Below are 12,364 nucleotides of genomic sequence, written 5' to 3' on the forward strand. Positions count from 1 at the left end.
CAGCATTTTAACTTAAATACCAATTTGGTCTGGAGTGGAGCCTGAGTATGGATATTTAAAAAAGTAACTCCTCCTCCCCAATCCCCCGTAATTGTAATATGCAGCCAAGATTGAGAACCACTGCTTTTATCAGTGCACAAAACTGGATCCTCTACTAATCACCGTGGTTTTTTCTTAGGCTTATTTACAGATTGATTAAGTTATGCCGCTTTTGTAGATCCTTGAAATTCTGTGCACTTTTTTTCTTTCTTTCTTTTTTTTTTTGAGACAGAGTCTTGCTCTATCACCCAGGCTGGAGTGCAGTGGCGCTATCTCAGCTCACTGCAAACTCCGCCCCCCGGGTTCATGCCATTCTCCTGAGTAGCTGGGACTACAGGCGCCCACCACTGTGCCCAGCTAATTTTTTGTATTTCTAGTAGAGACGGGGTTTCACCATGTTAGCCAGGATGGTCTTGATCTCCTGACCTCGTGATCCGCCCACCTCGGCCTCCTAAAGTGCTGAAGTTACAGGCATGAGCCACCGCGCCTAGCCTGTGCACTTTCTTAAAGGAAAACTGGAGAGGAAGAGATCTCATGTTTTCTATTCACTCCACTGCTGCTTGGTCCAGTGCAGGAAATATTGCTGTTATTTGAAGTCCTTCCTAAAACAAAAGCTCAGATCTTTTGGAGGTTGCCCTTCTAGGCAGGTTTTCACCAGTCAATTTTGATTTGGGGGGCTTAACAGGGTAGGAGTGATCTTGCAGGTTTATTACATCTGAATTTAAGACTACTCACCTAGGCTGGGCTTGGTGGCTCACACCTGTAATCTCAGTGCTTTGGGAGGCCAAGGCGGGAGGATACCTTGAGCCGAGGAGTTCAACACTGCATTGAGCCATGATCACACCACTGCATGAGCGAGACTCCATCTCAAACAAAAAAAATAGACTACTCACTGTTTACATAGCTTTGTACCATATAAAAACTTGTTTGAATAAAATATTGATAACAATAGTGATGTTGGTTTAAGATTCATGTTTCAGTTGTTTCACTGATTTTTGAATTGATACATAATAGCTATGCATAATTATGGGTTCCCTGTGATAATTCGATACATGCATACAGTGTGTAATGAGCAAATCAGGGTAGTTGGGATATCCATCACCTCAAATGTTTATCATTTCTTTGTGTTGGGAACATTTCACATCTTCTCCTGTAGCTATTTTGAAATATACAATAAACTAGTGTTAACTGTAGTCACCCTACTGTGCTATCAAACACTAGAACTTATTCCTTCTGTCTAACTGTATTTTTGTATTTGCTAAACAACCTGCTGCCCTCTGCTCTGTCCCCTACCCTTCCCAGCCTCTGGTAATTATTATTCTACTCACTACCTCCATGAGATTAATTTTTTAGCTCCCACATCTAAGTGAGAACATGGAATATTTGTCTTTCTGTTAAGTGAAATAACTCCCTTAACATAGTGTCCTTCAGTTTCATCCGTGTTGCTGCAGATGATAGGATTTCATTTTATTATGGCTGAATAATATTTCATAGTGTATATACCACACTTTCTTTATCCATTCATCCGTTGAAGAACACTTAGGTTGATTCCATATGTGGTCATTGTGAATTGCTGCAATAAACATGGGAGTGCAGCTGTCTCTCTGATAGACCAATCTCCTTTCCTTTGGATATACACCCAGCAGTGGAATTGCTGTATCATATGGTAGTTCTATTTTTAGTTTTTTGAGGAATCTCCATACTGTTTTATGTGGTGGCTGTACTAATTTACATTTCTCCAACAGTGTAGGAGCATTCCACTTTCTCCACATCCTGGCCAGCATCTCTTTATTTTCTGTTCTTTTGATTATAGCCATTCTAATGGGGGTGAGGTGATATCTCGTGGTTTTGATTGCATTTTACTGATGATGAGTGATGTCAGGCATTTTCTTTTTTCTTTTTTTGTTTTTTGTTTTTTGTTTTATAATCAGTTTCTGTTTATCCAGAACATTTTTCATTTACATGTTGGCCACTAGTATGTCTTCTTTTGACAAATGTTTATTCAGCCGGCCGTGGTGGCTCGCGCCTGTAATCCAGGCATTTTGGGAGGCTGAGGCGGGTGTATCGCCTAAGGTCAGAGATTTGAGACCAGCCTGGCCAACATAGTGAAACCCCATCTCTACTAAAAATAAAAAAAATCAGCTGGGTGTGGTGGTGGTCACCTGTAATCCCAGCTACTAGGGAGGCTGAGGCAGGAGAAGTGCTTGAACCCGGGAGGCAGAGGTTGCAGTGAGCCTAGATCACGCCATTGCACTCCAGCCTGGGTAACAAGAGTGAGACTCCATCTCAAAAAAAAAGATCTATTCAGATCTTTTGCTTACGTAAAAATCAGATTACTTGGTTTGTTGTTGTGTGTTTTTGCTATTGAATTGTTGAATTCCAAATGTATTCTGATTGTTAATCCCTTGTGAGATGGGTATGTTTTTTTTGTTTGCTTTTGTTTGTTTTTGAGACGGGGTCTCAGTGTCACCCAGGTTGGTGTGCAGTGGCACGATTTCAGCTCACTGCAACCTCTGCCTCCCAGGTTCAAGCGATTCTCCTGCCTCAGCTTCCCTAGTGGCTGGGACTATAGACATGTGCCACCACGCCCGGCTAATTTTTGTATTTTTAGTAGAGACAGGGTTTTACCATATTGGCCAGCCTGGTCTCAAACTCCTGACCTCAAGTGATCCGCCCACCTCGGCCTCCCAAAGTGTTGGGATTACAGGCGTGAGCCATCGTGCCTGGCCAGATGGGTAGTTTGCAAGTATTTTCTCCCATTCTGTGGGTTGTTTCTTTGTTGATTGCTTCCTTTGCTGTGCAGAAGCTTTTTAGCTTGATGTAATTCCATTTATCAATTTTTGCTTTTGTCACCTGTGTTTTTGAGGACTTACCCTCAAAAAGTCTTTGCCCAGACCAATGTCTTGAAGTGTTTACCCATGTTTTCTTCTAGTAGTTTCATAGTTTTAGGTCTTATATTTTAGTATTACATCCATTTTGCCTTGATTTTTGTATAGAGTGAGAGGTGGGGGTCTAGTTTCACTATTCTGCATATAGATCCCCAGTTTTCCCAGCACTGTTTTTTTCGGAGATTGTCCTTTCCCCATTGAATATTCCTGGCACCTTTGTTGAAAATGAGTTGGCTGTAAATGTCTAGATTTATTTCTAGGTTCTCTATCCTGTTCCATTGGTCTATGTATCTGTTTTTATGCCAGTTTCAGTCATGTTTAAAAATGAGTTTGGCATCTCTACTTCAGAAATTAGTCAAGAATATGTCCAGAGTTTAGAATATGAGTGCTCCAAAATTTATGTGATGGTTGTATTGGGTTCCTAAAATAGGAATAGTATTTGTACTTCACACAGACATTTTGAAAATGATATATAAGTTCTCTAGTGATATCTAACATCTTTGGTAAAATCCAGTCTACCAAAGAGCTGTTACTCACTGCATGTCTTAGTAAATGTTTTACTTGAATAATAATTTCCTAATTGAGATGATTATAGATGTTTCTGTTTTAGAGTGGAAAATTGCATGTCAGGCAGAAATTGAGATCCTTCTCCTGACTTCCCTTCCCTGCAGGTCCCAGCAGCTGAAAGCCTGCACTTAGTGGCCACAGCCTTATTTTTAACTTGTTTAAAACAACTGTAGTGATAATCTGGTTAAACAGTTCTAACTTGGAGCATGATTCAGTTGTTTCCCCATGTTCCCATAAAACCTCCCTACCCCCCTTTATACTTTCTGAGTCTTGGTGTATGAGAGCCAAGTGAAAGGGGAAACCCCTTATTTACTACCATGAGAACATCACGAGAAAGATCCAACCCCATAATTTCAATTACCTCCCATTGGGTCCCTCCCATGATGTGGGAATTATGGGAGCTACAATTCAAGATGAAATTTGGGTGGGGACACAGCCAAACCATGTCATTCCACCCCTGAACCCTCCCAAATCTCATGTCCTCACATTTTGAAACCAATCATGGCTTCCCAACAGCCCCCCAAAGTCTTAACTCATTTCAGCATTAACTCAGAAGTCCACAGTCCAAAGTCTCATCTGAGACAAGGCAAGTCTCTTCTGCCTATGAACCTGTAAAATAAAAAGCAAGTTAGTTACTTCCTAGATACCATGGGGGTTCAGTCATTGGGTAAATACAGCCATTCCAATTGGGAGAAATTGGCCAAAACAAAGGGGCAAAAGACCCCATGCAAGTCTGAAATCCAGCAGGGCAGTCAAATCTTAAAGCTCCAAAGTGATCTTTGACTCCATGTCTCACATCCAGGTCACTCTGCTGCAAGAGGTGGGCTCCCATGACCTGGGGCAGCTCCACCTCTGTGACTTTGCAAGGTATAGCCTCCCTCTTGGCTGCTTTCACAGGCTGGCGTTGAGTGTGGCTTTTCCAGGTGCGTGGTGCAAGCTGTCGGTGGATCTACCATTCTGGGGCTGGAGGATGGTGGCCCTCTTCTCACAGCTCCACTAGGCAGTGCCCCAGTAGGGACTCTGTGTGGGGGCTCCCACCCCACATTTCCCTTCCACACTGCCCTAGCAGAGGTTCTTCATGAGGGCCCCGCCCCTGCAGCAAACTTCCACCTGGGCATCCAGGCATTTCCACATACCCTCTGAAATCTAGGCAGAGGTTCCTAAAGCTCAATTCTGACTTCTGTTTACCCGCAGACTCAATACCATGTGGAAGTTGTCAAGGCTTGGGGTTTTCACCCTCTGAAGCCATGGCTGGAGCTGTACCTTGACCCCTTTTAGCCATGGCTAGAGTGGCTGAGAAGCAGGGCACCAAGTCCCTAGACTGCACACAGCAGGAGGGCCCTGGGCCTGGCCCATGAAACCATTTTTTCTTCCTAGACTTCCAGGCCTGTGTTGAGAGGGGTTGTCACAAAGGTCTGACATGCCCTGGAGACATTTTCCCCATTGTGTTGGGGATTAACATTTGGCTCCTGGTTACTTATGCAAATGTCTGCAGCCAGCTTGAATTTCTCCTCAGAAAATGTTTTTTTCTTTTCTCTTGCACCATCAGTCTGCAAATTTTCCAAACTTTTGTGCTGTGTTTCCCATTTAAAACTGAATGCTTTTAACAGCACCCAAGTCATCTCTTGAATGCATTGCTGCTTAGAAATTTCTTCTGTAGCAGGACAAGCTGCAGACAAAACCTCTCAGACACCAAGTTGTAGAAGGAAGGGCTTTATTCAGCTGGGAGCATCGGCAAGCTACTGTCTTAAAATCCGAGCTCCTCGAGTGCACAATTTCTGTCCCTTTTAAGGGCTCATGGCACTGAAGATTTCACATGAAAGGGTCGTGATTGATTTGAGCAAGCAAGGGGTATGTGACAGGGGCTGCATGCACCGGTGGTCAGAGAGAAACAGAACAGGGCAGGGAGTTTCACAATGTTCTTCTATAAAATGTCTGGAATCTATGAATAACATCGGTTTCTAAGTCATGAGTTGATTTTTATCTACTAGGTTTAGGCCAGGCAGGCCCAGGTCCGGTTTTGGGCCTGGCACTGGGCTGCCTGTCTTTGATTTTATTTCCTTTTTTTTCTTTTTTTTTTTTTTTTTAAAACAGGAACTGAGTATAAAACAATATAAAACAATATGAGAGGGCCTCTCTCTTTCCTCATTCCCCCCTTTTGAGACTCTCACTTTTTATTAGTGGGAGTTCTCACTCTTATTTTTGTTACTTATGTCTTTTTGTGCAATAGATTGATAGTGATTCATATAGTACACTTGTGCTGAAGCATTTTGGTGAACTAAGGTAGCGATGAAGCTTTTTATCATTTGAAGAAGTACAGGTAGCAAACAAGGGAGCAGTAAGCAGGGTTTTAGTATTATTATAACTCCTATTTATAAGAGTTTTAAATTTTCCTAGTGCTGGGAACTACCTTTTAAACATAGCTTCAGGGTTGAATCCGTGCTACACTTGCACGGGTACATGTGCCAGTTTTGTTATATCTTTAACTATGTCCTCAACTACTTGCCCCTGATCATCTATGTGTAGACAACAATTAGTAAGGTTAAATTTTCTACAGACTTTTCTTTCAGCTGCTACTAAGTAGTCAAGAGCTAGTCTATTTTGATAGGTAGCATTTCTCATCAGAGTTTCTTGCTGGGCAAGAACAGTCAAGGCTTGACCGGTTTTATTAGTAATAATTTCTAAAACAGCTTGCAACCGTATGATTCGGTTGAGCATGTAGATGGGGGTTCGAAATCCTCATGAGCCATCTTGTGCCTAAGTGGTGGGTCGGTAGTATTGTGTGATTCTTTCAGGGGGCCATTCATTATTTTTCTAATCACCTATGGCTATGCTTCGTTTTTCATGGGAAGCATAGACTGGGAAGCCTAGAAGTTCACCTGTTTTTATGGGCAGTAAGAAGAAAGATGGCTTAATGGTGCCAATTACACAGCTACCTGTCCACTGATCAGACAGCTTAGAATAAGCTCTGTGTCCACATATCCAGTATAACCTGGTGGGGGCTGTCCAGTCCTGGTGGAATTCTGGGTGGGCCTAAACAGTCTGCAACTTTGGAAATTTACTGAATGGATTTCTTTCTGTGTAATTGGAACTCCACCATGTAACTGTTTTTGTGGTACCATTATACAACTTTTGCCCAAGACAACTAAGCCGCCCTATAGAATGAGTGAATTGTTTTCCTTCAATAGCTGTGCAATACTGTCTAATAATTGAGACTTTTAGAACCTAAAAATTGTCAGGGTGGTTCTTTTGGGCTGGGAATTCATCAGGAACTGGGTCTGTGGGAACTAATTCTTGGGCTTCCTATGGCCATTGATCTCCTGTTACGGTTCCTCCGCAAACATAACATGAGGTGACTTGTAGAGACTGGGCTACATGTTCGGCTAATTGCAAAAACAAATTTTTAGTTTTTCCTGGAATCTCAGGTACTGGCACATTTAGTTTATCATAGAAAGTCTGAAATACTGGTTCTGGAGAGCGTCTTTGAACCTCTCCTTTTATTAGGATGCTTATACTAGGATCTAGTCCTTTTCCATCAATGCCTAATGTTACATGTCTTTTTTTTATTTTACTTTGGGTCTGAGGGGTTTGTGATTATCAATTCTAAAGGGTTGCAGCTCCTACTCGTGCAGGAGGGGCTGACTTTTCTTTTTTTTGGAGCCAAACAGGATATTTTTTATCTTCTTTCTAAGTAGCCTAAATGACACAAGACTAGTATTGACACATCTCACATAAATATGATTTTTGACAGATGTACTTATTTTCTGCTGTGTAACTTTTTTTTCAATCTAGAGAACCACATCCTATCCCATGCTGTTTACTATTAATAGCGGCACAGGCGTCAAATTTTAAGGTTACATTTTTGGGGACCTTTCTTTCTTCTGTTCTAGCTATTACCTAACTTGTGTCACCTAGAAAAGGACCAGTCCTTAATTTTATTTTAAAAACTGTGATCATGGGAGGCTTAAAATGGGTCATAATACGCATCAGGTTGGCTATTCCCTGGGCTGCATACCTTGGATAGAATAGCATTATACAAACAAGTTTCTTTTAGAGTCCCGGTACACTTATAATAACCATAAAATAATAGGACTGTAGCAATCTTTTGTCCTACCTCAGTGACTTGATGTATATACTGGAAACAGTTCTCAGTCTGAGGAAGGTCAGTGGAAGTCCTTACTGTTCAAGTCCAAATTTTAAGGAAAATGGGTCCCGCGATGAGTTTCCTCATGGGTCCGTCCGTGGACCAGTCAGCTTCCGGGTGTGACTGGGGCGGGGCTTGTCGTCGTCTTCAGAGTCACTTTGCAGGGGTTGGCGAAGCTGCTCCTATCTACGTGCAACTCCCAGTCTACTGATGTTTAGGGGTGGTCTCGGTGGTTGGGCCTGCTAGAATAAACTGAGTCCAGTACTTCTACACAGTTATGTTTAACTGGCTCTCTGATACCGGGAGTAAGGTGGCGGGGTTTAGGGTGTTGCAAACTTCAGTGGTTATGCGGGGATTTTCACAGAGCAAGCTTTGGTATCTAGTTAGTCTAGCATTCATTAGCTAATGGTGTCCTTTGGTATTTATTAAAATCACCACAGCATGGGGGGACTTTATGTTTAGGTTTTGTCTAAGAGTTAGCTTATCTGCTTTTTGTGCTAACAGGGCCATTGCTACCAGGGCCCTTGGACATGGGGGCCAGCCTTTGGAAACCTCATCTAGTTGTTTTGAGAGATAGGCCTTGGCCAGGGCCCTACAGTCTGGGTTAAAACTCCAACTGCCATTTTTTCTCTCTGACACATAGAGTGCAAAGCGTTTTGTCAGGTCAGGTAGCCTCAGGGCTGGGGCCGACATGAGTGTTTTTTTTTTTAACTCATGAAAAGCTCATTGCTGTTGGGTGTAATAGATGTAGTTTATCTAATCTACATTTTTATTGACTGTCGTCTACCAAAATATTGACTTAAATCCTGTAACTATTTGATTTCAAGCTTTAAATTGATCTGGTATTCCTTGCGGGGCTTCAATTGCATCTAAATAGATGTGAGAGTTGAAAGACCCATAAGGGGCTTCTCTCACTTTATGATGTTTTATTTTATTTTATTTTTTTCTTCCTCTGGTTGATGAAATGCCAGGGTGAAAGGGATAGCCAGATGGACTAAAGCACAAGTGCCACACTAGTTATTCAGCAGAGTGCCAGTAAAGGTCCACCACAATACCACCACACATCCACTCGGGGATGAACAAGGACTGACTGATTGATAAACTCTTGAAAATTCTTAAGCTCACTGCATCCCTTCAGGTCTCCAAGGAATGCTAAGTCTCCTCCCAGCCGTGAGAGACATGAAGTGAACTTAGTGTTGGGAGACGGAAGCTGGATGGCCCTCGGGAGCTGACCTGCAGGGACTTTGGGATATAGCAGAGAGAGCTTGGCATGACTTATTACTCCAGGCTGTAGAATCCTGGAAAAGAGCTACCATGCAGCCCACGCCTGGTCGACTGGAGGACCACCTTAGTGGAAGGGGGACAATCAGGGCCTCTGGGCTGCCATGTGCACAAGCATAACAATTGCTTTTGTTTAACGTGCAGATGGAATATTTGATCCGTTTCAACCAGGCATTTGCATCTTGGTATGCTGTCTTAATTGCTAAAGTTTAAGTCTTTAACTTTTATGATCCTCTAGTAAAATGAATGTTTTCTTTAGCACCAATTTTTATTAGTTTTTAGACTAAAGAAAGCTAAACACCATTTTATATGTAATAATGCTTCTTGTATGATTTTTATACCAGATAGGTTAAATTTTACCTTTATATTAGTGTGTTATTAATGTTAAACTTAATTTTAATAAAACCTTGTAGACATATTTATCCAATTTTTCATGTTTGACCATTAGGTAAGATTTTATAGACTCTTTTTAACCTTTTATAATTTTTGTTAAAGAGCAGGTTGATGCTTTAAGAAAAACCTGTTGCATTTTTACTTTAGTGTCCAGTTCACAGAAAAACTGGGTGATACCTTTTTAACTTTAGCTAATATTTACACACAGAATTTTCTTTACAATTAACATTTTAAAACTTGCTTAAACTTTCAAAACAATAATTTTTTTTAACCTTTTAATGTAGGTAAAAATCCACATTCTTATGCCTCTTTATAATCTTTTTACTAAAGGTATAGTTTACTTTTTTTATACACCTTGCACATAAACTGTTTTTTCAATAGTACTCAGGAGGCCTTATTACTTTTAAATTATATGACATTTTTTGCATAAAATTTTTTATAACTTTTTTTCATGACTTTCGCAATTTTTTTAACATGTCTCAACTTTTTGACTTATTGCAAACATTTTTTTCTTTAAACAACCAGTTAATTTATTTCAGGACAAGAATTTACCATATAACTTTTTTTTAATATAAATTCTGCCTCTTCCCTTTTTTTCCCCTTTTTTTAAAGCAAACTTTCTTTATGTCTTTGGACTAGACTGTCTAAGGCCACAAGATTAGAAGTTACCATAATACATGTTACACTGTTAACTTTCAGCAAACTTCACTTTTGTTGAAAACCTTGTAAGTTTGAGATTTCAATTATCCTTTGCTATTAATAAGACCTTGTTTAGTATAAATTAACTTAGAATTGGTATAGATGGCCTTTTTTTCTCTCTGCTGGTCTTTCCTTGCCTCTGCCAGCCACTTATGCTGCTGTTCTCTTAACTACTGTTGGGGGGAAGGGGGTCTAAAACCAGCTATAACTGTCTATGTACGGAAACTGGTCTCGGTGCCTTGGCTTACAGGTTACCTTGTGTCATACCTTTGAAACAAGGGACCTGTCCAGGCTTCCTTCTGATGGCCAACCCACCTCTAATGCTGGCCAGCCTATTTCACACAAAGTTCTAAGTTTTCCTGGTGTCACAGTAACACCATAATCTCCCTTAAATTCTTTCTTGAAATTTTTCAACATAGTTCCTAGTGGGGTGGGCTTATTTGTGCCTGGCCCATGCTTCTTTGAGACAAAACAACACGCTCACACCACACACACACCACAAAACAAAGAACAGTTAAAAAGGGCACACACACACTTTTGCAGTTTACACCAAACCAAAATCAAAACCAAAATCAGAGTTTCCAGAAATCCAAGCCAGGTCAAAACCAAAACCAAAGTATCCAGCAATTCAAGTCAAGTCAAAACTAGAACAAAGGTGCCAATACAGGCACACCGTGGGTGATCAGGCCACACTTCCACTCAGGTGGAGTGGGGCAAGTTCCAAAGACTAGTCCTACCAAGTTAAGCCAAGTCAAAACCAGAACAAAGGTGCCAATACAGGCACACCGTGGGTGATCAGGCCACGCTTCCACTCAGATGGAGTGGGGCAAGTTCCAAAGACTAGTCTTACCAAGTTTCAGATATCCAGACTCCAAATGCCAGTTCCTTCCTGGTGTTCAGCCACTGTGTTAATCCTCCATGGGGGCCTGCTACGGGCTGCTCTGGTGAGGCGTTCCACTGGGGAAATTTCCTACCCGGGAGCCCTCTTTGGATCGCGGCACTCAGGCTGGCCGGAGTCCCCCGCAGGGACGCTCCACAGGGCAGGCTTAAGCCGCCTAAGGGGCTGCCTCAGCCATCCATCAGTCACCTCGTTTCCCAGTCAGGGAACCAAAAAATGTAGCAGGATGAGCTGCAGACAAAACCTCTCAGACACCAAGTTGTAGAAGGAAGGGCTTTATTCAGCTGGGAGCATTGGCAAGCTACTGCCTTAAAATCCGAGCTCCTCGAGTGCACAATTTCTATCCTTTTTAAGGGCCCACAACACTGAAGATTTCACATGAAAGGGTCATGATTGATTTGAGCAAGCAAGGGGTACGTGACAGGGGCTGCATGCACCGGTGGTCAGAGAGAAACAGAACAGGGCAAGGAGTTTCACAATGTTCTTCTATACAATGTCTGGAATCTATGAATAACATCGGTTTCTAAGTCATGAGTTGATTTTTATCTACTAGGTTTAGGCCAGGCAGGCCCAGGTCCAGTTTTGGGCCTGGCGCTGGGCTGTCTTTGGTTTTATTTCCTTGTTTTTTTTTGTTTATTTATTATTTTTTTAAAAACAGGTACTGAATATAAAACAATATGAGAGGGTCTCTCTCTTCCCTCACTTCCACCAGATACCCTAAACTATCTCCCTTAATTCAAAGTTCCACAAATCTCTAGGGCAGGTGCAAAATCCCACTAGTCTCTTTGCTAAAACATAGCAAGAATCACCTTCACTGTAGTTCCCAACAAGTTCCTCATCTCCATCTGAGACCACCTCAGCCTGGATTTCCATATCATTATCAGCATTTTGGTCAAAGCCATTCAACAAGTCTCTAGGAAGTTCCAAACTTTCCCACATATTCCTGTCTTCTGAGCTCTCTAAACTGCTCCACCCTCTCTGCCTGTTATCCAGTTCCAGGTTTTGGGTATCTTTACAGCAGCACCCCACTCTACTGGTACCAACTCACTGTATTAGTCTGTTTTCACACCGCTGATAAAGACATACCTGAGACTGGGTAATTTGTAAAGAAAAAGAGGTTTAATGGACTCAGTTCCACGTGGCTGGGGAGGCCTCACAATCACGGCGGAAAGGCCCTGTGAAAGGCACATCTTAAGTGGCTGCAGCAAGAGAGAATGAGAGCCAAGCGAAAGGGGAAATCCCTTATAAAGCCATCAGATCTTGTGAGGTTTGCTCACTGGCAGAGAACAGCACAGGAAAGACCTGCCCCCATGATTCAATTGCCTCCCACTGGGTTCCTTCCACAACACGTGGGAATTGTGGGAGCTTCAATTCAAGATGAAATTTGGGTGGAGACACAGCCAAACCATATCACTTAGGAAAGGATATTTTATAAGTGGGGAAGTTGAGGCTGAA

The sequence above is a fragment of the Pan paniscus genome, chromosome 5 (assembly GCF_029289425.2).
Source record: "Pan paniscus chromosome 5, NHGRI_mPanPan1-v2.0_pri, whole genome shotgun sequence".
Classification (NCBI taxonomy): domain Eukaryota; kingdom Metazoa; phylum Chordata; class Mammalia; order Primates; family Hominidae; genus Pan; species Pan paniscus.